This window comes from Alligator mississippiensis, chromosome 3 (assembly GCF_030867095.1).
Source record: "Alligator mississippiensis isolate rAllMis1 chromosome 3, rAllMis1, whole genome shotgun sequence".
Taxonomy (NCBI): Eukaryota; Metazoa; Chordata; order Crocodylia; family Alligatoridae; genus Alligator; species Alligator mississippiensis.
In genome coordinates, this window is record NC_081826.1 from 211,164,960 (window position 1) to 211,190,501 (window position 25,542).

At 43.4% G+C, this 25,542-nt stretch overlaps 1 protein-coding gene across 5 annotated transcripts in view; it reads right to left on the reverse strand.

The window, feature by feature from the left end:
- Positions 1–25,542, reverse strand: part of SEMA4D (semaphorin 4D) — a 158,167-nt gene that overhangs the window by 126,173 nt on the left and 6,452 nt on the right. The gene's annotated exons all lie outside the window — the stretch shown is intronic.

Here is a 25,542-nt window from a genome sequence, read left to right on the forward strand (position 1 = left end):
TTTGCTTAATGAAATATACCCCTCTTTCCTTTAGCAGATTCTGCTTCATTTTCTGAATAGTTTTCCATGAAGCCACAATTAAAAACAAAGTTTTTTGTTTTTTTCTTTGTTGCAATAACAAACATAGTCCCTAAAGCCATGCTGACATTACACAGAACATAAGAAGAAACTTTTATGGTCCTTGGTGCATCTTGGCTGGTATAAAAACCTTGATGACTCCTTTTAGTAAGAGAAAGGTAGTTAGCTGTGTTAGTCTGAAGTCAGGAAAAAGGCATGGTATATTTGCACTTTACAGACAACAGGAATCAAACATCTGGTCTGTGGAGCTGTATAATCAGGTTGGACCCAGTGCCACACACCCTGCACACAACCCAGGGGGTCAATCCAGAGCATGCACTACATGCAATGCCCATGCCTGACCAGCTCCCCGGGTTAGCTCTAGAGCCAGTCTGGATCAGGCTGTACGGAAGCAGAAGTGACAGAGCGCTGCATGCAGCACACACTGTATCCTGGTCCACGGTGCTGCCTGCAGCACCAGGTCCAGCCCATGTGCCACAAGCAGTAAACACCCTGTGTCTGCCCCATGGCCAGTGCATTCTACATGCAGCACAAGGGCTGGACCTGGTGCTGCAGGCGCTGTACAGGAGGTCAGCCCCGATCCAGCCAGCAGATTGGCCCAGAAACCTTAATCCAACTCCGTGGGGCAGATGAGTGTGTCACTCATGTTATAGACTAACTAAATCAAAGAAGCATCGCGTAAGCTTTTGTAAGCAGATCTTTACAGTATCTGATTTCATCAGATACTGTAAAGGGACACATTACATCACAGCATCTAATGAAGTAAGCACACTGCTTCAAAAGCTTATAAAATACATTTCTGATTTAGTTAGTCCTTTAGATAACACTTGAAAAGGGAAAAGTACAGCTACTTGGTTACAACATAGGGACAGAAGAGATTGGAAAAGTAGCAACGTACAAAAATAAAGACAAGAATATTCACAACAGGCAGGAAGCTTTAAACAAGAATTCATCTTTAGCATTTAAGATGAGAAAAGAGAACTGGATGATAATTCCATGAGTCCTGTCTCTTATCAAAACCCCATATTTTCTAACCTTTCCTGTTCAAGAGAATTCCTAATTTTATCACTGACAATTCCTGTACACATGGGCTGTCCACCTTCTGAGTGGCCAGAGGCACGCACCCCAGCCACACATCCCAGTTTGCATACCCCAAGCCATATGCTGCACAGGCTGCACCCCACCTCACACAGCAAGCCCCTCCCCACCACGATAGAGGTCCTATGCCTTGCATGCCATGTCACATGACCCCTCCTCAACTGCACCAGGTAGCAAGTGCTCCCCTCGCCTCACTGCTGCACCATGCCAGTCCCCCTGAGCTCTGCAAGCTGTGCCATGTGCCCACCCCAGCACTGCATGGCACCACACTGTACCACACTGATGCACTTCACAGGCTTCCCAAGTCTCCTCCTGCAACCTAGCTGCAGGATACCTCAGTCCAGGGACAGTGCTGGTCCACACCCAGGCCAGGCACAGACACAAAGTAGGAGGGAGCAGGATGCTGGACACAGCAGCAGCCACCACTAATTAAGTGGTAGGGAAAGCAGTGCCCAGGCTGGCAGCCCAGGAGCTGCCATACAGACAGTCCTGCTGTATACTAAATGTGTTTAGGTAGCTACCTTAATGCACAGGAAGGTTGTTATACAATAAATATTAAGAATGCACCATTGCTGACCTTTTCACATCAGCTTGTACTCTCTTCCCTCATCCCTCAACACGTTTTGCAGCTACACGACCATCAGAGAAATAAGGGGTTTCTGAGTGGTTGAATTCAGGCTTTTAGTACCGTTATTTTGTCTTTCTGCCAGTCAGCTAAGTAGAGCATTACGGTCAAAGTCCATAACCACTCTAATGTCTCTGTAACAAAAAGATTTAGCTGGGATTAATGAACTCTGATGTTTACATGCTATGAGCCCCTTCCTAACACACACACACACACACTCTCTCTCTCTCTCTCTATTTAGTCATGCTAGTAGCCCCACCATTTATCACCAGAGCTACTTACCAAGAAATTGGCAGGCCTTATGCTACATAAATTGAAAAAAAAAAAAAAGTTTCTCCCTGTCAAAAACCCTACACAATTGAACACACATTAATATTGATATCAGATTTAAGAAGTATGTAGCATGAAATAAAACACATAAGATCAATATTTGGCTCAAGCAGCAGCTGCTACTGTGTATGACCACTCGCTTTCCTTAACCCTTTGATGTCAAAATAAAGCTCGTGTTTGGCGCACATCCCACCAACAGAACAGATTTTTTCTACCCATTATATTGTACTTACATTGACTACCAGAACCAAACATGCGCAGTAATCAACATGGTCCAAGTCTTATTACTAGTGGGTGAAAGAAAAGACCAACATTTAAGCCAATCTCAATGTATGTAAGTTTTACACTTTGTTACTGCAGCTGTTATGAGCTACTTGTAATTGTTGTTATAAAATACTGAATAGAAATTTTAGAAAAAGGGCACTTGTATATATTCTGCTAAAGAACAGTGAAGTAAAAATGTGTGTTAGAACTAGCAACAACACTATTCAAACGAATGGTGACTAATACCAGTTCTGGTTCTCGGCTCATTCCAATTCAAGACTAAGTAGCCCATCCACTTTAAACTATAAAGCAATTTAACAAATAACTAACATTTATGAAGCCCAAATTAATTCCTGTAAGAATAAAATAGGCTTATATCTATAAAATAACAGAACACCACTTTATAAGGCATTTTTCTATTATGCCAAAATGAAATGAAAGGTGCAAATGCCATAAAAACAAATCTTTTTGGTTAATTCTGAAGTACGGAAAATTTCACCGTCTGGTTTTAATTTCATTTTCTGCTTTTACATACTTATATACAATAATACAAACCACAAAATAATAAAGCTGCTGTTTTTCAGCAAAAGTGACATCTGACAGCCATCTGACAGTATTCATGACCACAAGATCACAAACAGCTCCATAAATTTGTTCTCAAACCATGACCTGCTAAGATTAATATAATAGTTCAAAATTTTTTGCATATTTCTGTTCCACTGCTGAAATCCATAGATGTTTCTTGCTTTCTAAGCAGAAGTTAGTTTAAGGTAACCTGTTACCTTAAGATAATAAAATTATTAATTATTTCCCCTTAATGCAAAGGCCTTGTACTAGAATTTTCACAGCCTCATTATCAATACTTGGTTACTTTGAAATGACAATCAATCCCAAACAGTGTGTTATTGTGTGTATTGCCACCCATGAATATCGTGGCTGGTACTAACACCATATAAGCACACTGCTTTGATCATGAACTATAAACACACTGCCTTGACTATAAACTATATAACATCAAAAAATTATTATAGCAACATTTAACATTTAGACCAGGCTGAAAGATCTCAATCCTGCAAAGGCTAATACACATGCTTAAATTTCATTTCAGCCTACTGGGCAACTCACATTAATAAAGTACTTATGTAAACTAAAGATTTGTTTACCTCTTCTCCAGATCACAGCCAATTTAAAAATATCATGTACCAAAGTCAATCAAACATAAACAAAAGCCATTCTGAAATTAAGGCTGCTACAATTCATAAGTGGTGTGCCATTTATTACAGTGCTGCCTCATCAGTGATCAAAGGATCACAGAAAGTTAGGGTTGGAAGGGACCTCAGGCCCTGCTCATTGCAGGACAGGCCAAATTGATCATCCCAGTCAAAGGTTTGTCTAGCCAGGTTTTGAAAACTTCCAAGGAGGGAGCTTCTACCACCTCTCTGGGTAACCTGCTCCAGTGTTTTACTACTCTCCTAGTAAGAAAATTTTTCCTAATATCTAACCTAAACTTCCCTTGCTGCAATTTGAAACCGTTGCTCCTTGTTCTGTCATCTGCCACCACTAAGAATAGCCTGGCTCCATCCTCTTTTGAAACTCCCTTCAGGTAGTTGAAGACTGCTATTAAGTCTCTTCTCAGTCTCCTCTTCTCTAGACTAAATAAGTACAGTTCCCCCAGTTTTTTCTCGTAAGTCACCTCCCCCAACCCCTCACCATTTTTGTCACCCTCCGCTGAACTTTCTCCAATTTGTCCACGCCCTTTTTGTAGTGGGGGGCTCAGAACATAGTACTCCAGATGTGGCCTCAACAATGCTGAATAGAGGGGAATAATCACTTCCCTTGACCTACTGGCAACACACTTACCAAAGCAGCCCAGTATGCTGTTAGCCTTCTTGGCAACTAGGGCACACTGTTGGCTCATATTCAGCTTATCGTTCACTGTAACCCCCAGGTCCTTTTCTGCAGAGCTGCTGCCCAGCCAGTCAGCCAGTACTGGTGCATGGAATTGTTCCGTCCTAAATCACTGAGGGCCAAGTGCTGAGGGTGCACTCCATCCCATCTTCCAGGTGGCTGATGAAGACACTGAACAAAACCAGCCCCCGGACCAACCCCTGGGGCACTCCACTTGATACCAGCTGCCAACCAGACATCGAGCCGTTGATTACTACTCTCTGAGCCCGATCCTCCAGCCAGTTTTCTATCTACCTTACAATCCATTCATGCAGCCCATACTTCCTTAGCTTGCCTGAGAGAACATTATGGGAGACTGTGTCAAAAGCCTTGCTAAAATCAAGAGAAAAAAATACCAGAGAAAAAGGCCATAGAATCTCTAAGATCTAACCACTAAATAGTAATAAAACCAGCAGATAAAGGAGGAGCCATAGTCGTCCTAAACCGTGAGGATTACATAAAGGAAGCCAACAGACAGCTCTCTGACACCACCTACTACAAAGAACTACAAGAAGATCCTACTACCCTTTTCACCAAGAAACTCAACGACACCATCAAATCATTTCCATCAAGACTACAAGAAAAACTACAGCCCTTGATCCCCCCATTACCTAACCCGGGGACTTTTTACATGCTCCCTAAAATCTACAAACAAGGGAACCCTGGCAGACCTATCATATCCAACCATGGGACCCTAACTGAGGAAATATCAGGTTTCGTTGAATCAATCCTAAAACCGCTTGTCACCCACAGAGCAAGTTTTGTACAAGGCACTACAGACTTCCTATGGAAACTTAAAACCATAGACCACCTTCCCAGCAACACACTCCTGGCCACCATGGATGTAACCAGCCTATATACCAACATCTCACACCAGAATGGCATCCAAGCCTGCCTTACATATCTACAGGAACAAGATTACAACTCAGAATACAGACCCAAAGATATTACTAACCTTATACACTTCATCCTCACACACAACAATTTCACTTTTAATAATCAACACTTCCTCCAGATGATGGGAACAGCTAGGGCACCAAAATGGCCCCACAGCATGCAACCTTTTTATGAGCCACCTAGAAGAAGACTTCCTCAAGAACTGCACCATCAAGCCCTTGCTATACTTAAGATATATCGATGACATCTTCATCATTTGGACTGAAAACCTGCAATCTCTGATTGAGTTCCATTAGAAATTCAACAATCACCATCCCTCCATCCGACTTTCTCTAGAATACTCCAGCACCAGCATCTCCTTTTTAGACACAATGATCAGTATCCAAAATAATACAATACAGACCACATTATACAAGAAACCCACAGACTAACATACATATCTGCACAGAACCAGCAATCACCTTAAACACACCAAAAAAGCTGTGATATACAGCCAAGCCCTCAGATACCACCAAATTTGCACTGAAGAGAACACCCAGGATTGCCACCTCAACAATCTTAAAAAGGCTTTCACCCAACAAGGACACGCCTCCAGAGAGATAGATCGCAAGTTTGAAAGAGACACCCAGATACCACGTGAAGAACTGCTGCAGTACAGAAGAAAACCCCCCACAAATCGCATACCGCTGGTGATGACACATCACCCCTCCCTTGAACCTGTACAGAAAATCCTCAAACAATTGCAACCCATACTAGAAAGAGACCCTATTCTTAAAAAGATCTTCCCAGAGCCACCCATCCTAGCCTTCAAACAAGCACCGAACCTCGCTAACACCTCATCACCAGAAGCATACTTCCTCAGGCCCAGAACACACCAAAAGGATCCAGACTGTGCCATGACAAGAAATGCAAAACCTGCCAACACATCTCCATCACCCCCACTATTACTACACCCCACAAGAGGGCCATCAGCACCCCAGGATCTTACAGCTGCACCTCCAGAAATTTAATATATCTCATCCAATGCACCAAATGCCCTCATGGAAAATACGTAGGAGAGACCAAACAACAACTACGTACCAGAATGAATGCATACCGGAAATCTATCAAAGACAGAAATACCCAATTTCCTGTGGGGGCACATTTCTCACAAGAAAACCACTCTCTCTCCAATCTCTCAGTCCTGATCCTCAAAGGAAACTTACAAAACACTTCCCAGAGACGAGCCTATGAACTCCACTTCATCAACCTCCTGGATACTAAAAATCATGGACTAAATATAGACATTGGATTTATGACACATTATAACCTGCCTGACATCTGACTCCCCAGGTATCCCTCCACTTTGTGCTGCTCCTTCTCTCTCCCCCGCCCTCCCCCGCAGCCTCTCTCTCACCCGTTGACTCCTCAATCGACATTTTCACTGACTACCTGTCTTGTATGCATACCAGCCCAGCCTCTGGCTTCTTTATTTTTTATTCCATCCAGGAAGAGCACACACCAACTGCTGAAACTTCCTTAGCCTGAGGAAGGGTTTCTGAACCCAAAAGCTTGCTTAATAATTGTTTTCCAACTATTTAAGTTGGTCTAATAAAAGATATCAGATTCACCCAAAGAACCTTGTCTTGCTAAAATCAAGGTACACCACATCCACCAGTCTCCCGACATACACAGAGCCAGGAAATCATGTTGGTCAGGCATGACTTGCCCCTGGTGAATCTATGCCGACTGTTCCTAATCATCTTTTTCTCCTCAAAGTGCTTAAAAATGAATTATTTGAGGATCTGCTCCATGATTTTTCTAGGGACTGAGGTGAGGCTGACTGGTCTGTAGTTCCCTAGATCCTCCTTTTTCCCTTTCTTAAATATGGGCACTATTTTTGCCCTTTTCCAACCATCCAGGACCTCTCCTGATTGCCATGAGTTTTCAACTATGGTCAATGGCTCTGCAATCACATCAGCCAACTCCCTCAGCACCCTTGGGTGCATCCCATCCATCCCCATAGACTTGTGCACATCCAGCTTTTCTAAGCAGTCTCTAACCTGCTCTTTCACCACTGAGAGCTGCTCACCTCCTCTCCAAACTGTGCTGCTCAATGCAGTGGTCAGGGAACTGCCCTTGACTGTAAAGATGGAAGCAAAACAGGCATTGAGCACTTCAGCTTTTTCTGTATCCTCTTGTCACAAGGTTGTCTCCCCCATTCAGTAAGGGACTCACGCCTTCCCTGATCCATAGTTTCATAGTTGGTAGGATTGAAAGGGACCTGAGGAGATCGTCTAGTCCAACCCCCTGCCATGGCAGGAAAGAGTACTGGGGTCAAACGACCTCAGCCAGATGTTTGTCCAGCCTTTTTTTAAAGACCCCCAGGGTAGGAGCCGGCACCACTTCTTTTAGAAGTTGGCTCCAGGTCCTAGCCGCCCTGACAGTGAAATAGTGCCTCCTAATGTCTAGCCTGAAACTACCTTCCGCTAGCTTGGGTCCGATGTTTCTTGTAACTCCCGGGAGTGCTCGGGGGAACAGGGACTCTTCCAATGCCTGCTGGTCCCCCTTGACTAGTTTGTAGACTGCCACTAGATCCCCCCTCAGCCTTCTCTTTTGGAGGCTGAACAGGTTCAGGTCCCTTAGCCTCTCCTCGTAGGGCCTGCCCTGCTGACCCCTGATCACGCGGGTGGCCCTCCTTTGGACCCTCTCCATATTAGCCACATCCCTCCTGAAGTGCGGCGCCCAGAAAAGGACGCAGTACTCCAGCTGCGGCCTGACCAGTGTCGCATAGAGGGGGAGGATCACCTCCTTGGACCTGCTTGAGATGCATCTGTGGATGCACAACAAGGTATGGTTGGCCTTCCTGACTGCGTCCCCACTTTGTCGGCCCATGTTCATTGTGGCATCAATGATGACTCCAAGATCCTTTTCTGGCTCGACAATGGCAAGAAGGGAGTTCCCCAGCCTGTAGGTGTGCCGCTGGTTCTTCCTCCCCAGGTGCATCCTCCTCTTGCTACCGACATACTTCTAGAAACCCTTCTTGTTACCCTTCACATCCCTTGCTAGCTGCAAGTCCAATTGTGCTTAGCCTTCCTGACTTCATCCCTGCATGCCCAAGCAATGCTTTTATATTCTTCCCTAGTTATTTCTTCAAGTTTCCACTTCTGATAAGCTGCCTTTTTATGATTTAGTTTACTGAAGAGTTCCATGCTAAGCCAAGTTGATCTTCTGCCATACCTGCTGGTGCAGCCTCTGGCCCCGAGCCTGCAGTGGGCAGCCTGCCCTCACCCTGCACACAAAACCAGGGGGACATATGCCCCCCCATGCCTCCCATGGGGAGGTGTGCAGTGGCAGAGAGCTGCCCCTCTTCCTTACCCGCTCCGGGCTTGGGCAGCCTGCCCTGGCTGGGCAGCACCTGCCCCAGCCCCACTCCCTCCCTCCCTCACTGCCCCCGCCATGCCCCTTCCCCCACACAGACTCACCAGCAGGATGCCACTCTCCAAGCTGCCCATCTGCATTCCTGGCTGCATGCATGCGTGCAGCTGCATTCATGCACACAGCATTTATTGGTAACATTATTGACTACACCACCTAAAAAAAGCCAATAGCTGATGATATTAATTTTCCTTTTATCAGTGCCGATCCGATATGCAACTGATATATCAGTGCACGTCTAGATGCAGATGCATCAGAGGTCAAGAACGGAAAGTAAAATCATGAGAAGCAGGACCGCACCTTTACTCCAAATTATTTGTTTGCTCTGATGCAATCACAACTTATATACTCAGTAAAATCCTGTGTAAACTGTACAGAAGACAGACTAGTTCAAGTGTGCTTACTGAAGTCGCAAGCACAGCTCTAATTGTAGAGTATTATAAAGCCTTCAGAAGCGCTATCTACTGTAGCCCAGGTGACAGAAAAGAACACACTTTTGTGGGCTGTGTCAAATTTGAAGGAAGACTCCAAAATTGTGCAACTCTGAACAGCTGGTTGCCACACACCATAGCTAAAGAGAGGCTGAGTTACCACAGCACCATCCTCCATCGAAGCAGCAAGGGCTAAACCTAGGCATTTCAAACTGAACACTTTTCTAAAATCCATTAATCTTCTCTGGGAATCTTAGTTCCTATATCTGTATCTACCTACAAGCAACTTGGAATTTTTTTTAATGTAGCTTTGTATTTCACTTATAGTAAAACTTGTTACCCTCTGGAAGGTAGGAAAAAATTAAGAACTCCTGGTTCTGGTGCTTAATCCAGTAGCCAAAGGGCTCCCACAAGGGCAGCACTATAACCAAACTGGATTTTTAGTATACAATGACTTAATACCCCCTAAAAAGGTAAAATTTTAAATTCAGGAAGTATTGAAGTCATACAAAAAAGGTGACAAAATAGCTCACTGAACTGTTTTCAGTATCTTTACCCAGTTCTACTTCTGATGTCTCCAAGATAAATGGACAAAGACAATTTGGTCACAGTAGTTAGCAAGACCGTTTCCAATTCTGCATGTTGTTAATTTGGCATACAAAGACAACCCTACCCCTCTGTCAATGTTTCCTTTTAATAGCGATTAACCACTGGAACAAGCTACCAAAATGGTAGATTTTTCATCTTCCATTTCTAGAAGATAGGTCATTTGATTAAAGCCTATTTGTTTTGACACAAAATTCAATGGAAAAAGTTCTATAGCCTGCTATACAGGCGGTCAAGACTACGTGACTCAGTGGCCCTTCCTGATCTTAAAAAAGCCAGGTGTCTGCTGGCACATTAATAGGAGTCAAACACTCAGAAAATCCAAGTGTTTGACTCCTATCTAAAGCTGTTCATAAGAACAACTTGATAGTACACAGCAGGAGACCTGTTCAACAACAAATTCTCACTTTTGGAGACTTACGGGTGCTCAATTTCAGACACTTCTCTCTTTCCTCAGAAACACACATTCAACTTCAATCTGAAAACATGGGAAATCCCTTAAAGCAATGAGGACCAAGTTTCTTCCTTAGTTATTTCAGGTAGTTCTCTTCAGATATGTCTTTATTTCACACCCACTTTTACCAAGTACCCACCCCCTCCTCTTTCTTTGTTAAACTCACAAAAAACTTAGGGCTTGTCTATACTTGAAATTTGTTGGTGGATCAACTTGAGCTGTTTGGCAGCAAAAGTGCCATATGCCCACAAACAAAATCTTTGTTAGCTTAGTTACAGGAAAAATGTACATGTTGCAAAGCAGGTATAGATACATTCCCAGCCTCTAGCAAATGTTGGGTATCTGACAAGTCCTGCCTGTCTGTGCCCTCTACTGCTCTGGGGTCAGTTTGCCGCTTAAATGTTGGCATGCAACCAAGTACTGTCCTTTGTGATTCCAGCCCAGATGGAGTTCACGTGCTGTTGTAATATTCCTTGTTATTTAGCAGTTCAGTTCAGCATCTTGGGACTGGACCATGATGTAGTGATATGATAAACTTAACTGACTGGAGAAATACTAATGTCTGGGGAGAAGTCATTATTTTCAGCAGTGCTGAAGTAACTCTCTATAGGTACAAGCAGATATAAAATTCCAAGAAAAGGGTAAAACCAGCACACGATGTCTAGTGTCACAGGAAGTCAAAGCACTTCTGGCAAGAATGCAGGAAGACTACATTTAATATGAGCATTTCTGTTGTTGCTACAAGCCACTCAAATCATATATTTGCTAGGTGTGCCACTCCTTTCAGCCTGCTGTGGACACCCTGAATGATCTGTAGGATCCACATCTTGCAAACTCCATGTAAGAGAGTGGTAGAGATGCTGAAACACCTTGAATCAGACGTGGAGAATGAACCTGAACCTTTAAAAGGGTAGAGACCCAAACTGTGAAAAGGACCAATGCCAGCGAATACTGGAAGACATACTGCCAGAGCTCTCTACAGAAGGGATTGGGGGTGTGGGGATGCCAGGATGCCATGTTCATGGTGGGCTAGCATTTCTCCATTTCAAGAACTTTGAACATGCCCAACTCCACCCAATGCTCACAACATCTCTTCAAATTTTTCAAATTCTCTAATCCTTTTTCTAGTCTAACAAGTAGAGAAACCTCACATAATGCTTCCACAGTCTGCCACATACACTTCCCACTACAATGCTTACTTACCTTCTCCTCCCCCTTACCTTTTACCTATCATCTATTAGGTATACCACAATGCAAACAATCTCAGAAAACACAGAGTAGTAGTGGAGCAATGAACCATGGAGTATCTAACTAGAATGCAGAGGGATTATGTCAATACAAGGCTGTGGTATGAGTCCAAGATAACATAAAACAAAAGTAATCATGAGTTAACTGTTTGTCATAAAGGTACTGCTTGCACAACAGCTGTCACAAATCACTTACTGCAGATGCACAAAACCAGCAACAAGTTACAACTGTGCATGTACCCTTACAAGCTACCTGTGAATTAGCAGCAAGTTTCTGCTTGCTTTCAAAGCAGCAACAAGCAGTTCTTCTTCCCTCTTTGCCCAACGTTTTTTTCCCCTTCCATGTTAGTCACTTCCCAAACTAGGGGACTATAATTTCTCCCATTGAAGCTTACTTAATTTTTATATTTAACTAAAATTATATTGTTTTAATAAGGGACTGGCTATTCCCTTCAAATCCTCTTGCTGGAAACATGAGTCTTCTGAAGCAGGGGAGTCAAACCTACCCAGGGCCTCAGGCCAGATCTGGACTTCAGGGGCTTCTCTCAGGCCAGATCAGCATGGGCACATTTGGCTGGCACCACATGTCTGGGAACTGGCAATACTGCAGGGCTGCAATCAGAAAGCAGTGTGGTGCTCTCACCAGATACAGGCACTGGCATTGGGCTCTGGCAGGATGGCAGTGCAGAACAGGAGCTTACATGGTGCCGAGTTGTACCCGAGTGGCAGCGTGGAGCTCTGGCTGGTCAGCAGCACAGAGCCTGGGTGGTGCAGAAATCTAGCAGGATGGCAATACAGAGCTAGGGCCATGCAGTGGCACAGGATGGGGTTCAGGCAGTAGCATGGAACCACATTCAGGCAGCAGCGCAGGTCAGGAGTGCATCTGGGCCGCTGCAGCACAGATCAGGAGCATAAGGGTGGGGGGCTATATTTGGATGGCAGTGTGGAGCTGTAGATGCTGCCCCTGATGGCCCCCTGTAATTTCTGTAGCCCACTGCACTACCAGTGGGCCAAATGGAACAATTCTTACCCCCATAAAATTTACAAATATCTTTTTCAAAATGGTCCAGAAATGGTCTCACTAAAACTTTCCACCACCTGAATCTAAGCTTTTGAAAAACCTGTACTTTTGAACTACTGTTAACTCTGGACAGTTTATTTAGCCTGTTACATATAATTCCTTTCAAAAGTGAACAAAAAATAAGGATGCAAAGGCTACATTAATCTGAACAGAATTATCTATTGCCACTACCCAAAAACTGCATTAAAATCATATACCTTGTGAAAAAGGAGAGCTTAAGACTGAAAATCAATTTGCTAAGACTGGAAATCAATTCCTATGACAGAAGCTAGACCTAATTCAGTAAACAAATGAGAATATAGACTATTCTGCCTACCACCCGCCCTGACATCCTTAATTTAGCAAGCCAGCCAGAAGGTAGCTGAATTTGACCTGGGTGCCAGAAGAACTGGGAGCGCAAAAATAACGCTTTACTATTAAGGTTGTTATCAACCTCCTATTCTGGGGCTCTGGGATTCTTGGGCCTACGCCATCCAAATCCTTAAAGATGTCTTGACCAAACTGAGCAAAAGGAAGAAGATGACATGGCTACCTCCATCTACCCAGGCTAAATCCCCAACACCTGCTGGAACAAGATTAGCGTTCCTATTGTCATTTCATTCTTCACACATTCCTTTCCTTCTTAATTCTCTTTCTGCCATCTGTCTAACATAGTCTGGCTTAGGCAGCCATGACTGCATCATTTGCCACATTGTTCTTTTATCATGGGATCACAGCAATATCTTACATGGCCTGATGCTGGTACAAGTTTCACGTCTCACTGTGGATGCGTTCGGTCCATGTTTCTCCAGCAGTGAGACCGCCAGTAGGAGTCAGCACTACAGAAAGAAGCTATATTTTTCCATCCTTGCCATGGGTTTGTCTCCTTTTGTTTCTGTTTTCAATGAAATAGGATCATACTTTAATGAAAACAGCAACTGCAGCTACAGACTCTCTCAACTTATTTTCCCTTTTTCTCTAGTTAATACCTAAAATAATCTAATAAATTAATAGTTAATAATCTAAAAAGCCTGTCAAACAGAGGGGTTTCCTGTAAAGCTTCTCTACAAACTAAGGGAATGTGAACATGTTACATGAATGCCTTAAATATGCTTTCCATGTTTAATGCTTTAAAAGGTTTTTCCTTCTTTCTTCTGCATCTTTATTTAAACGGTTAAAGAATTTTAATGATGGTTGTTGCCATGGCACTAAGCAGGCCTAAGGTCTCTGCTGTGAGATTTTAAGTTCACGTAACTGTTTAATGATATACAATGATAGGATTACATTAACCACCTCTGTTACATCTCTGGCTCTCTGAACCCATTTAGTCCATCAGAATTAAGAGAGGAGAGCACATTCACCTTCTTAACTGGAGTGTTCCAGCAGTTCCTTTTCAACTAGTTACCTGCTGTAAACGCTCAAGTCCTTTTCCCAGTCTCTGCTTTTCAGGATACCATGTCAAATCTTACAAAAAGGACTAACATTCTTCTTCATCCTTATTAAAAAGAAATCCATGAATATAAGAAGCTATTAGATGCTAATTATCATTTTACGTTCTACTAGCGTAAAACGTTTCCCAAAACTCAGCAATAAAAATAATTTGCATTCTATTCCAGGTGATACTGGCTGAACCACGAAAGGAAACACAGGCAGACACACAGCCAGAGGGATTATAAAGCTCATAAAAGCCAACAAATAAATTAAAGAACAGGAGACCTGTAATGAAGCAAGGGCTGTTTTTCCCCATTGGGAAGTTTGTCAGCTTAGACAGAGGAGTGTTATTAAAAATCTCTGGGGAATTCCTAAATATCAACATATACCATTTACTGTGTGATCAGTTTACACACAGAAGAGGCCTATTTTAAAGGCAGGAGCAGAAAGATATTTCCAGAATCAATTTTAGTTGGCAAACAGAACCACATGAGTTGTGAAATATCAGTATCACCAAATTTGAAAGTGCATTTAATTTTGGCTCCAGAAAATATATTCATGGACATCCAAATTGAATTCAAATACCAATATACCCAATTTCGACCATATAATCTACCATTGTACCATTGTAAATTCCTTCAAATACAAAATGTACATGAGACTCAGCATGCATTTGGGATTGGTTATTGTGTACCAGGCCAGTCCTCATGTGCGAGGGATAAAATATCAGTGATAATTAATCTCACCATAAACTGCATTATTTATCATATTAATTAAGAATATTTTTATAGGCTACTTTAAACTGGTTGGAGAAACAATTCCAATTACCACTCTTAAAAATATATATATGGATATATATCAATGTATATATAATTGCTTTACTCTCCAGCTTTTAGCCCAATGGTGTCAAAGAGACCACGGGGCTGATTCCAGCCCATAGAGCCATATGATCTGGCCCACAGGGTGCAGAACAGACCCCACACACTCAACCCAGCCCTTATGCTACATGTGGCACATGGGCTGAGCCTGGCACCATGTGCCCTGAATGCAGCACAGAGGTTCGGTCTCGGCCACATGGCACAGAGCTGCATGAGGGTTGCTAGGCTGGTCTATGGGTTGGACTGGGACATACCCACTTCACTATGCAGCACCCCAAACTGGTCCTCTGCTGCCTACAGCACCAGGTCTAGCTTGTGCACCACAGGCAGCACATGGTCCATGGTGGGCCACGTGCCACTTGCACAACAAGCCCAGGGTCAGCATTGTGATAAAGAAAAAGAAAAAAAAAAGGTGACCAAACGCCAAGCATGAGAGCAAGTTCTGCTCGTGGCGTGGGGGAAGTAGTGGGCGCGGCCTGATAGCCGCGAGATCGGCGGTCCCGGGCTGATTGGCAGGGGGCGGGCGGATGCAGCCCGTTTAAAAGGAAAAGTGTGCACCAAAAAGCTGGGACCCACGCCATATTGGAGAGGCCTGATCACCCTCACCGGAGGTCCTGCGTCCACGAAATCCCTTCCCCCCGGACGCCCCCATCACGACCGAATTAGAGCTCTCGAGTTAACAGCAAGTTTATTCTTGAAACTGCTGTAAAGGAAACCACCTATACAAAAGTGTGAGTAAAGCATTTATTTGTTATACCGCCTCCTTGGTGTTTTTTGTCGACAGAGGGAGAGACAGGAGAAGGAGGAACAAGGCCCCGTAACCCTTTCGCCCCCGGCCTGTTCGCGTAATACTTTTCTGGGTCCAACCACCCACCGTCAGGTTGGTCATGGCGTCACGAACAGGATCTCAGGGGCAAAGGGAAGACGAGGGGTACCTCAACCAATTATTGCCCGTGGCGGAACCACTATAGACCTCCGACCATGAACGCTGATACTTTATGGGCCCGTGTTGCGTACCATCAGGCCCAGCAAGATGGGAGAATCGGGGGCCATGTCTCTATCTGCCGGACCGAAAACAACAGGGGTCCACTCAAAGAGTGGGTTGTGGCCGGCCTCACCCCGGCAGACTTGGGGTGTCTCCTCACTAGTCCCGCGGTCATATACCGACCACCCGATACGGCCGCGGACGTAACAGTAGCGGGATTATTGAGAGAAAACCCCAAATTAGAAATGCAATTGCAAACGGCGAGCGTGGAGTCACTGGAGCAGGCGGCAGGGGGCTCCGAGCCAACGCTCCAAAATGGCGCCGGCCGCATGGCGCCGCTGCCAGAAAATGGCGCTGAGGAAAGTGAAAAGGGCGCTAAAATCCCCCTGGGAGGCGGGCCGGCCGCGTCACCGCCCACAGCCCCACCCCCTGGAGTCACGCCAAAAGACAGCCCGCCCTTCGGAGTGACGGAGAAAGAAAAACCGCCCCCCCATGAGGGAGGAAAGATGTATCCAGTGCTCCCACCCGACATGTTTAACCCTTTCCCGGCCGCGGTTCACCCAATAGCACTGGTCAAGCAAATTACTGATGCACAGGGCGCAACTCGTGCCACCAGCACATACTGCACCCGCACCCAGGAAGAAATGCAGGAGTTGTATAGAGGATCAAAAGTGAAACCTGGTGAAACCTTAGCTATGTGGCTAGGGCGTCTAGTAGTAGAATTTGGGTCAGACCTGCTAGACTTGGAAGAGGCTAGCTTCCTAACTCGTCAAGCCTCATGGAGTGGGGGGCACGCCACCAACTTAAACGTGGTAACGGGCAACGCCCACTGGCCCATCCTGCTCCCAGCTCTCGTTACAGGTCAAGTGTGCCACAAATCTCATGCGTGGCATAATGGACAACCGCTGAACCCGTCCACAGAGCAACTGCTGCTGGCTATTATCGGAGTATCCTACGCGTCCTGGAACCCGAGGGTACACCCGTTGGGACTGACACAGGCGCAGAGCAACGCGCCGTGGCCCCATCATCATCTCGGTCACCCCGGGGATGTTCCAACCACCCTGGACAGTATTGAGGCACGTGTAGAGGTTTACGGGGGAAGAGAGGCCGTGACTTTCGGGCTTCTCCTCGGGCCACTGGCCGGTCAGCTGGCTGAGAACTTGCTAAGCCAGATGCCACGGTTACAGGCCCTGATGGATTCCACAGTAAAAGTCTCCGGCGGGATGGAACCACGTCCTACGGCGTACCCAAGTCAACGCTGTTACCAACACAACGCCTCATACAAAGACAAGCCCCCCTGGAATGAACCAGCGCTTCAAAAGCCCCAACCATGGAAGCCGAAGCTCACCCCTAGATGAATTAGTCTGAGTCACAGTTCCACACCCTCATCAACCACATCCGCGAGTGCACAAGGAAGTCATCTGCAAACCCGAGCAGTATCCTGGCACCTACTCTGTGCTCCTAGAAGGCGATCAAACCCAGTCGCTCATCATAGCTCATCACAACTGGCTAACTCGCCGCCCTGCTGTTCACCGATCATGGCACCCCTTTTCTTTGTTTGTCTGTTCGTTTGTTTTGTTTCCTTGCAGGCCTAGCAGAGACGAAGCGGCAATCTACAGCTGCTCGATCACGAGATCCACCGAGCACCAAACCGCAGCACATCCAAGTCAACGCAGTGATGGCTGCCTGCTTGTATGTCGCGAGCGGGGTAGTCACCCTATTCCTGCTGTTCCCGACAAGTTCTTTGGTGAATGGACCTGACTTCGCAACCTCTAACTTGGTTTTGTCCCTTTTATCACTCTAGGCGAACATCACGGGAGATAGTGGAAAGTCAGGACTCATCACATGTTTGCGCCTGTCTCTTTCTATTGACGACCCAGTGTTAACCCCGTATGTATACCTTCTTAATGTTAGTAAGTGGTTTAAAGCCCGGAGCACCGATCTGAACCACAATATTACGATAGCTCAACATTCTTTTATATATTCCCAGCGCCAATACACAGTCTATTACCGGTATTCCTGGCCACGTAACTTGACCCTAGCTAGGATGAACCGCTCTGTCTGCAGATCGGAGGCTATGTTTCCACCTGCCCCCGTTCGGCTCTTCTATAACATTGCATGTTCAGAAATACCGTGGGGGATTAACCCAAAAGGAATAAAGTGGTCCAGGGATGATAATTCATTAACCTGGAACCCCACAGCCATCACGCCAACATGGTACTTAGCTTTTCCACCAGGCCCGAACAAAATGAGGGCACGAGATGAGTCTGGCCCGGTTCCATCCGTCCTTCGGCGGACCTGATCTCTGGTTTCTTGGAGCGAGTCGCTGGCCATCAACATATTGGATGCCCAAGACTGGCACTCATACTTTTACCCCATCTTAATCGTGGCCCGACTTAGTCAATGGTGCCATGGTTATGATGCGCCCGCAAACACAGTCGATCTCCCTCATGAGATAGCTTTAATCAGATGGAAAGACCAAAGCTGTGCACTGATCAATACGCCAGCCCCCATAGGGATGCTATGGGCCTGCTCGGACGGACAGCTTTATACTAACCTCCCAGCTACCCTAACAGGTGTCCAATGTTTTCTGAGCACAGTAATGCTCTGCTCTCCTCTAAGTGTTAATACAGCTCACCCGAATAGCCCGGCCGTACTCCGTCGCCATAAGCGACACGTTCCGGTGTGGAGTAAGCTGACACGGGGCGAGCGATTCAGCCAACATTTGGTGTGGGCGCTTGAAGGTTATTTTGCATGGGGAATAGGGATAGGTAAAGCGTTTGTCAGTTTCTTAACCTGTCTAAGGAATGCTGTTGTATTAGCATACCCAACGTTGCTATTCCATTGGAGGAGCAACTCGACCGCGTGAAGCAGGTTGCCGCAGACACCAATAAAACTGCCGGAATCGGGAAAGGATAGTTAGCCGACATTTTAGTTGGATAGGATGAGACACATCATCCTGGCTGATACACTTGTTAACTCCTATTGTTGCCTTGTGTTTTACCAATAGTCATTGTTATACGTTTGGGTTGTTGTATTTTATCTGCTTATGTATATACCCGTTTACCACTTGAACCTTGCAAAGACAACGAGTTCCTAGACGAAAATTACTTGTAACCTAATTCCCTAGTCTATTGTGACATGGTCAAGGGGGCATGTCATAACCAAATGAGTTGAGTGCCCCTGTCACAATAGAGCTGCTGAATGACCACAGTTGTTAATACCCTTGGTTGGTATTTTATTATGTATTTGTATTAGATGTTGTATTTTGTATGTTTCAATTTTGTATATACCCACTTACTCGCTATGTTAGAGCTTGGCATTTGATCAAGGGGGCATGTGATAAAGAAAAAGAAAAAAAAAGGTGACCAAATGCCAAGCATGAGAGCAAGTTGTGCTCGTGGCATGGAGGTAGTGGGCGCGGCCTGATAGCCACGAGATCGGCAGTCCCAGGCTGATTGGCAGGGGGCGGGCGGATGCAGCCCTTTTAAAAGGAAAAGCACATGCCAAAAAGCTGGGACCCACGCCATATCGGAGAGGCCTGATCACCCTCACCAGAGGTCCTGTGTCCACGAAATCCCTTCCCCTGGATGCCCCCATCACGACCAAATTAGAGCTCTCGAGTTAACAGCAAGTTTATTCTTGAAAATGCTGTAAAGGAAACCACCTATATGAAAGTGTGAGTAAAGCATTTATTTGTTATACCGCCTCCTTGGTGTTTTCTGTCGATGGAGGGAGAGACAGGAGAAGGAGGAACAAGGCCCTGTAACCCTTTCGTCCCCGGCCTGTTCACGTAATACTTTTCTGGGTCCAACCACCCACCATCAGGTTTGTCAAGCATGTTAATATTAACTCACCAGTTCCCACCATCACGATTAATCACTTCCTTAATTAACAACTCCATTTTTATTTTTAACCATATTCAAATTTCTAGTATACAAAAGGGTTCATTTTCTGATAAATAGGTACTGCAGTAATAACACTTATAACTGCAATGAAGAAAAAGTAAATATGTATATATTCTTACTAGAAATTCAGTAGTTGTGCAACCAGGTATGGAAATAGAAATGGGAAACTTTTGTCTCCTGGAGTTATGCAATTTCAGCATAGCAAACAGAAAGTAGCCAACTCAGCTTACTGGCCAAAACAGCAATTTCAGGAACGCTTGTACATCAAAATTCTGTGTTAAGAGGAAATCATATAGGCAAGGTATATCAACCTACATAGCTAGTGCTCAAATTTCAGAATGGATTTTCTCTCTACTTCCATATTCTGCAATTGCTATGCAGCTTCCAACAGCAGCTTCCATTGAAGAACTCAGCAAACAAACATCCTCATTTACAACTGAATCCACCTGCTGAATCCCCACTCACCTGCAGGATCAAAATCAATGCCTATAATGATGGCATATACAGCTGTAGAGAATCTTCATCTCTTACTATATACTTTGCTGCAACAAGACAATAAATTCCTACCAAATTCATACTCTCATAAACACATGCACAGCCTTGCACTCTGGTTGCAACTTCTAACAAGTTAGTGTCTCCAGTAGCCTCTGTAATTCTCTAAAACTCTTAAGGGCAGACATTCCAGATTTTGGTAACAGTAAAACCACAATCCAGCCAAGTACTCAAACCAGGGTCTAATTAACTTCAGCTACTGTTCACAGGACTATAATCTAAAAATAAAAAAAAAGCAAGGATGCTGATTAGGTGAAGTAAATAAGTGGATCCACTTAACTAGCCCTTTATAAGCTGAGCAAAATTATGTTTCAAAATAAAAGCAATGCTAAATAAATACTTAATCAGTCTATTGTTAAGAACTCATGTTTAAAGGCTGACCACTGGGATTTTATGTTAATAAAACTGCTTAAGGGGACAATGTCAGGTTAAATATGGCAGATGTTATGCAAGCTTAAAAACAAAAAGTAAAATGTTCCCAAGAATTTCTTTTATTGGACTCCAAAGGGCTGTTTCTTACTTTTTAAATATATCCTACCCCCTGCACAAATAGAGATGGGGAATGAGTGGCTAGGCTGCAGTACTGCAGAGAAAGAGCTACAGCTACATATAAGCTGAATATGAGCCAAGTGTGTTCTTGTTGCAAAAAAACCCCACATACTGCATATTGGGCTGTAGTAACAGGAGTGTCACAAGTCAAGGATTCTTCTGCTCTATTCAGCACAAGTGAGGCCTTTGAGTCCAGTTTTGGGCCCCACACTTCAAGAAGAACATGGCAGTTTAGAAAGAGGCCAACACAGAGTGACTAAAATGATCACGGGCCTGGGAAACAAGACTTGGAGGAAAGCTTAGCCTTTTCTTTCCAAAGAACTAGGGCTTTTTAGTCTGGAGAAGAGACTATAGAAGGGAGATTTGATAACAATCTTCAAATACCTGAAGGACAATTACAAAAAGGATGGAGACAGGATTTTCTCTGTGATTGGAGGAGACAGGAGTAGGAGCAACTGTCTCAAGCTACAGCAGAGAAATTTAAGTTGGAAATTAGGAAGAACATTTGACAACAAGGATGGTCAAGCATTGCAACAGCCTGCCTAGAAAAATTGTGGAATCTCCACCACAAGAAATTTTCAAGTGCAGGTTGGACAGACATTTTGCTGGAATCATTTAATCAGGGATGATGGTCCCTTCTATCCTTACTTTCCTATGACCCTACACAGATTGCAATCCAAATACTGGGCCCACACATTCGAAACAACAGCCATGCCTCCTTGGGCCACAAAGTTAAAACTGGCAAAATAAACTGACCTATCTAATTAAGCAAGTATTCAAAGGCTAAGATTTAGCTATCCTGGTAAAGATGTCAGTAAGACAGAGCAGAGAATCAAAGCCATTTAACCGTAACAAGGTATATTCTGTATCCTTTTGCTATATAACTGTAAGTCTGGAGTCTATTGTAAAACATGTCAATCATGGATGAAGCGTTCTGCCATAAATGCCTACCTTCCAGCAGCAAACCTGAACATTACCTGAGATACCTTATTTAGCTTGAGTTGTGGGGACACCAAATCATAATTTTTCAAGTTTAAGGTGTATCCAAATTAAGAGCATCTTGCCATGATAATATAACAAGACTGGCAAAGTCTTCTAAGTGTAGACCGAGGCCTTCTTCATGTTCAACAACTTGCGTTCCTCCAGACCAGGGTAAACCTGAACTAGATGGGCAAAACAAGAGACAGGCAACTTTTATCACCAAGTTAAGCATCCATTAAAAATAAGCTAGCTGAATCATCCCCCCACTTAAACCATCCTTCTTTAGGATAATCCAACTGCATTAGGAATCAGGTGAAAAAAGTTATTCAAACCACCAAAAAACAGCTGATGAAGTAACAAAGACATATTTTCTAAAGGAGAAGGAAAAGGAAAGTTATGAACATCTTATAAAGCTGAAACACAAATCTAGGAACAATGACAAATACAGGAAATCTGATTGAAAAATTAAGATATGGTAAACTAAGAGTATTAATAATATTTGTGGTATGAAGAAAATAGTTTGAATCAATAGAGTCTTCAGAGGATTTCATGTTATTTATAATATTAAATAACCCACCCTCCCTTTTAATAAAAGATGTCCTGGCCTAAAGAAAGTTTACATATATTTTTCACCCTTCCTGAAATATTCCATTTTCATTTCCTTGAAGGCTTGATTTCTATTCCAGATACAGAGCTGGTCACAAAATGAAGTGATTTTTTTTAACACCTTTTTTTGGTCACTGTTTTCTAGTCAAACAAGATTTCCCTACCACAAGAGATAGACCACAGAATAAAGAACCTAAATCTGACTGGAAAGAGCCTTTAAAAAAATGCAGTAAACAAGCTGACCTAACCAACACTAACCAGAACTGATCAAATGCACAGGAAAACATAAGGGTTCAGGGTCTACAGATATTCACACTACCAAGTCTACTAGGAATTGATCATGACCAGACACTTGTAACCCAAGACAAGATTTGGTCGTCAGAGCCTTGCCATTTAAACACAAACATCAAATTTGACATGAAATACAGTCTTCCATTACGGTGAAATAATTATTATCTTTCCAGATTAAGCTATGCGTTGCACCGCAACATAACTTTAGCTGCCTACTTGACTTAGATAATACAGGCAGTTATTTAAATGAGTTCCCTATATACTTAAAGTTTTCCTTGAAACTACTACTACTCTCCTGAAAGACCTAACTAACTTTAGGCAGTAATTTAAAGCCTATCTGCTCAACCATTTGACTGGGTATGGCAATAGAACATTTTTTTTTTAAATCAAGACAAATGTTTGCCATTTTAACATTGATGTTTAAGTAAAATCTTTTTTTTTGTAATTATATAATCATTTTTTCTGCAAGATTTACTCTTGTTCTGAAGAGTTGATATACTGTATGATTATCTTGCAGACAGAACCCATGCAGTTATTCTATACTGCAATGTAGAGTCAACTGCTATTTTAATTCTTTACTTTTATTTACTCATTCAGTAAACCACTATAGTTTACAAGAACCAGGAGTATATTTATAGGGCACAATACAGTGCCATGTGCATATACCCAAAGTAGCTCTGGTAGCAATAGGACTGTGGCCACATTAGCTTAGCACTTTTCCTTGGCTAATAACCCTGGTCAGAAGCAAAGCATTAGCACAGCACTCTGCCCAGCTTAACATACTGGGCATTTATATACATACCTTTTCATCCTGCAACACACCAGAGATCTGGCGGGTCAGAGCAGACTCTATTAATCGAGTTTGCTTCACAAGTGAGCTGATGTGCACTGCGCTGCATCACATGCAGTTGTATAAGCAGTGAAATGTGAATCAGTATACAGAAACTGGCAGCAGTGCGCTTTTGAGCTAATACGCCTTCCATGTGTTTTAGTTCAAAAGCATGCCACCACCATTTTCTCAGCGCTGACGCATATTTCACCACTTGTACAACTGCATTAACTGCAGCACTGGGCACTTTTAAAAGTACTCAGCGCTGTGGCGCAAATGTGTACAAATGACCACTGTCTCTTTTTCAGCTAGGGAAAAGCCCCAAGGTAACGTGGCTGTAGCACTTCCACTACCTGTTTAGAACCAGTTTAGGTATCCCCATATAGCACTGCACCTGTAAATATAGTGTTTTTCCCATTTAACACAGTAAGTCAACTTTCCAGTATTTTGTCAAAGCCCATTTCTGCATTACTAGGATTTAAGTAAATTGATCGGTTGGTTGATTGAACTATTATGGCAAGGGAATTGAAAGTTTAAGTCAGTAGCAGTGAATAGTTTCACAAGCAAGTTACTTATATTTGTTAAATTGAAAGTTCAATGTCCTTTAAAACTTCTCCTCTACCTAATATAGTTTTACAATTTCCCTTAGCTTAGAAAAAATTATAAGCCGTAACTAGACGTTCATGGTGAAGCAAGTGCTGCAGCAACAGCAAATAAGCTGATTTTGCAATTTTTCTACAAAAGTGAGTTTTAAGGCCTCAAAAACTTAAACTCAATTTTTTTGTCACAACATGTCACGGTTTGCTTAGAAATCAGGTGTCACATCAGGGAGTAGGGTGCCATTTGTTATCTGAATTGCAGGATTTCAGACATGTTTTACTTCTGTTGTATTAAAAGACTTTATTGAAAACATGATTGAATAACTGGAATCTGAACAAATTATAGTAGTGATAAAATAGGAGAAGCATGGAACAGAGCACTGCTATGAATAAATACAATTATGAATACTACATCACTTCATGCTGCTAGGGTTTTGATTTTATTATAGCTTGAATCTGTAAATAAGTACAAATTTTCAGTCTGTGAAGGGGGCTTACGAACTGCACTGAGACTGGCTTTACAAACTGGCTCCTTCACATCATCAAAACAGAACATGAGAGGGAGAGATATATTTCTATATTAGATACTAAGGGGATTTTTGCATATCTTTTTTAACTTTAAAATGATTAAATTTTATAAAAAGTTCATTCTGCAGCACAGTAAAGCCAAGCGTTTGGACAAATGTTCCAAATTTAGCTATGTAACATTTTTTTTTAACAAATATGAACTCTAAAACCTCAGCTAAGACCCTACATTCTAGTCCTGCTCTTTTTTTTTTTTCCCTCAATCTATACAAGAAAACTAGAAAGAGAAAGAAGACAAATATAAATCTGCCAAAGTCCATTCAGTTCTCTAAACCTTTGAGCTATATCCTGCATTGTTATTTGAACACATGGAAAGCTATAAAACATCCTCAGTCTCTTTCAATGCTAATTAGAATAAGGACTAGCTTTTCTTCAAATTCTGCTTCCATGAATGCTGTCTGTACACAAGTAACTGAATTCACACAGCATTATTTGTTCACGAAAATCATGAACAACTACATTTACACATGCAAAACTCTATCACATGCATAAGTGAAACATCTGCATGCAAGTGACTTGCACATACAAAAAATAGAAGCTAAGTTTAGGTCGGCCCTTGAATATGCTTAGATTCAATTTGTTTTGTTTTAAATTTAATAATGTTTAGTGTACATTTTTCCTTCTCTACAGGTATCTGTGACCCACAAAAACAGCAGGGAAATTCATGGACCCGGACATAACACCAGTGCATGAGGGTGCCAAACTTCCTGCTAGGTATACACTGCCCATGATTATGCAGCTTCAACAACTACAGACTTGCTCCAGCTTACAGCAAGGTGTTGCTCTCTCTCTGGAGCCCTAACTATGAGCTCAGAGACAGTGTCTGCAGGAGACCCTGACCTAATACCTGGCTTCCCTGTGTTTACCAACTCTTTTGACTGTATTTTCCTGCCC